The sequence below is a fragment of the Parus major genome, chromosome 14 (genome assembly GCF_001522545.3).
Source record: "Parus major isolate Abel chromosome 14, Parus_major1.1, whole genome shotgun sequence".
Classification (NCBI taxonomy): Eukaryota; Metazoa; Chordata; class Aves; order Passeriformes; family Paridae; genus Parus; species Parus major.
In genome coordinates, this window is record NC_031783.1 from 15,330,937 (window position 1) to 15,333,959 (window position 3,023).

The following is a 3,023-nucleotide window of genomic DNA, read 5'->3' on the forward strand; positions in this document are numbered from 1 at the left end:
CTCCAGGATCCCTGTCCCCTCTCCAGGATCCCTGTCCCCGCTCCAGGATCCCTGTCTCGGAGCTCCTGGCATGCTGGGTGAGGGCAGGACGACAAACGGATGTGGAGGCTGCCGGGTGCTGCTGAAGCACCTTTATATCTAATTAGAGCTGTCCACCTGTTTCCTGTGGCGGATTCGGGTCCCAAAGAAAAGAGAGTTTTAAAAAAAGAGACAAATCTGTTCTCCAGCTTTTCTGAATCCTTCAGAGGAAGCCGGTGTGGGCAGCAGGGGAGCAGCATCCCCCCAGCAGCGCCCGCCCGGTGCTCCCGCATCAGCCGCCGCTCCGGGACCGCAGCTCCCACGCCCGGAGGCAGAGCTCTCCCGGGAAATGGGGAGAATTCACCTTGGGGCTGGGGATTGAGTGTCTTTGCTGGCCTTTGGGGCTGGCTGAGGCTGTGGGGCTGCAGCTGTCCGACCCAGCCATGGCAGTGGTCCCTGCCCGGCCCCCCGTGCCCCTCTTTGGGGCGGGGGTTTTGCTGGGAAGGGTCTCGTTCCTGGCTCTGCCCCGAGCCCTCCGGCTCCCGCATTCCCCAGCAGCGGCCCTGGGGCTGCCCCGAGCTCCCCCTTCCCAGAGCAGCTCCAGGCTGCCCGGTGGGAGGATGAGGTCCCTTCCTGAGGATGTGAATCACGGCTCCAGGAGAGGCTGCCCTGCTCCCGCTGCCTCCCGAGCACAGGGGCTGCGCCCCGGCCGTGGAGCTCGGGCTGAGCCCGTGGAGATTCCCGGCGTGCCGGGGACTGGAGACACCGCTGCCCGCAGCACGGCCGGGCTCGGGAGCCGGCCGAGGGGAAAGCAGCATTAGAGCCCACGCTTCTATGGAAACAGGAATGAACTGGGCTGATTTCTGCTCCGGCACTGTGCTCCCCTGGGACCGACGGGCCGGGGCTGTTTGTGTGTGCCAGACCCTCGGCACACCTGGGGACTGTGCTTTCCTCAGAGGAAGGAGCTGATGGGATGTTCATCATTTCAAAGTGCTGGGGGGATCTGGATCCTCAGCTTTTGGGAAAATTAACATGGCCATGAAGATCCTGCCTTTAATATGACGTGACTCAGAGTGCACTAAATAATGAAAAAGTAAAATAAGGTAGAATTATGTAAACTAAGGAAAGAAAAAAGCAATCCCCTGAGAGCAGCAACTATACCTGGCTTTTGTACTCCTGTACCATGGCCCAGCGGTGACAAAAGTTTGAGCGTGATTATCATGATTATCAACACTCATGGGGGAAATTAAAGCCATATTCTCTGCATTGCACATGCAGCAGTTATGGGGGCTGTCCTTGGAAAATGGGAACACACAGTAAAAAACAACAAAGCAGAAAGAGGCGAAGGCCAGAGTTTACAGTTAAAATGAGCAGAATTCAGCCTGGTGTGGCTCCACGTGCAGTGCAGCAGCGCTGAGGGGAACACCCCACTCTGCTCGAACAGTGCAGAGGGAAGGAGTCAAAACGCCCTGTTATTATTTCCATTATTGCTCGGTTCCTTTCCATGCAGGAGGAGTTATTTCTGCTTCACAGATCCCTGTGGGAGTGGGGCAGGGGGGACCCTGCGGTGTGGCCGGTGCTGTTGGGCACAGCAAGCCCCACGTGTGCCCCCCACGCACCCCGGGGACGTTCCCCCGTCCCCTCCTGGCACGGCACAGCACGAGCAGCGATGGCTGCAATTTATTTCTCCTTCTTAGCAGGAAAAGCAGACGGTGCTGAGAGATGGAAGCAGCCTGCTGCTCCTGGGAGGGTGACATCAGCAGGACAGGTCAGCCCCGTTCTATTACTGCAATGAACCTTTCACAGCAGCTGCATAATAACAGCCCTGGGCCTATTTTGGGAAAGTCTCCTGGGTGTTTAATTCCATGGAGTGAGCGGGGCTTTCTTCAGAGAAAGAGCATGTAGGATGGAGGGCTGGATCACAGCGGAGCAGGGATGGTCTCGGGCCTCAAAAGGGGAAGGATCACGTGGATGCAGATCCAGAATTAAATCCCAGAAATGAGAATTTAGAAAGACTTGTTTGTGGAAATATGGTTACGTATCACTCGAAGCTCTCTCATGTTTTGATTTGAATTCTCATCTCCTCAGGTGGGCCCAGGGAGACCTGGGTGTCAGAGGAGGAGGCTGATGGATCTGATTTTCAGTGTCTGTGAGTGCTGGCAGGGAGTGAGAGAGATCAGTGTGGATGTGGTTGGAAAAGTCCTCTGTGCCAGCCAGCTGAGGTGTTCACAGTGGTAAAAGAAAGTCGTTATTCCAACTGCAAATTCAAAAAGCCATTCCCAGAGGAGCACTGAGCTGCTGCTTTGTGCCCCTGTGGCTGTGTGTGAGCCCTGGGCTCGTGGCCACGCTCCTGCTCCCCCAGGCACGGCCACCGCAGCGCCCAGCCTGGCACAGCTGCTGTGCCTGAGCTCCTGCCTGGCTCCCTGCTGGACTCAACTCATGCTGTGCAGAAAATCAGAGGAGAAAAGAAAGATTCTGGCCTGAAGTGGGAAGTGTGGGCCTCACGAGTCACTGCCAGTGCTGCAGTGGGCACGGGCAGTGCAGGTGTCCCCATGGCTGGCACCATCCACATCCTCCTCCTGCTGGGTCCTGCTCCAGCACCCTCCGGCTCGGGCAGTGCCACGGGACAATGGCCCTGCCTTGGTGACCCTGCCCACAGCCCTGCCTCACCTGGGGATCTGTTCCTGTCTGTGCCCGGGGTACATCCCTGTCTGTGCCCGGTGTCCATCCCTGTCTGTGCCCAGTGTCCATCCCTGTCTGTGCCCAGTGTCCACCCCTGTCTGTGCCCGGTGTCCATCCCTGTCTGTGCCCCGTGTCCATCCCTGTCTGTGCCCCGTGTCCATCCCTGTCCATTCCCAGTGTCCATCCCTGTCCGTTCCCGGTGTCCATCCCTGTCTGTGCCCGGTGTCCATCCCTGTCTGTGCCCAGTGTCCATCCCTGTCCGTTCCCAGTGTCCATCCCTGTCTGTGCCCGGTGTCCATCCCTGTCTGTGCCCCGTGTCCATC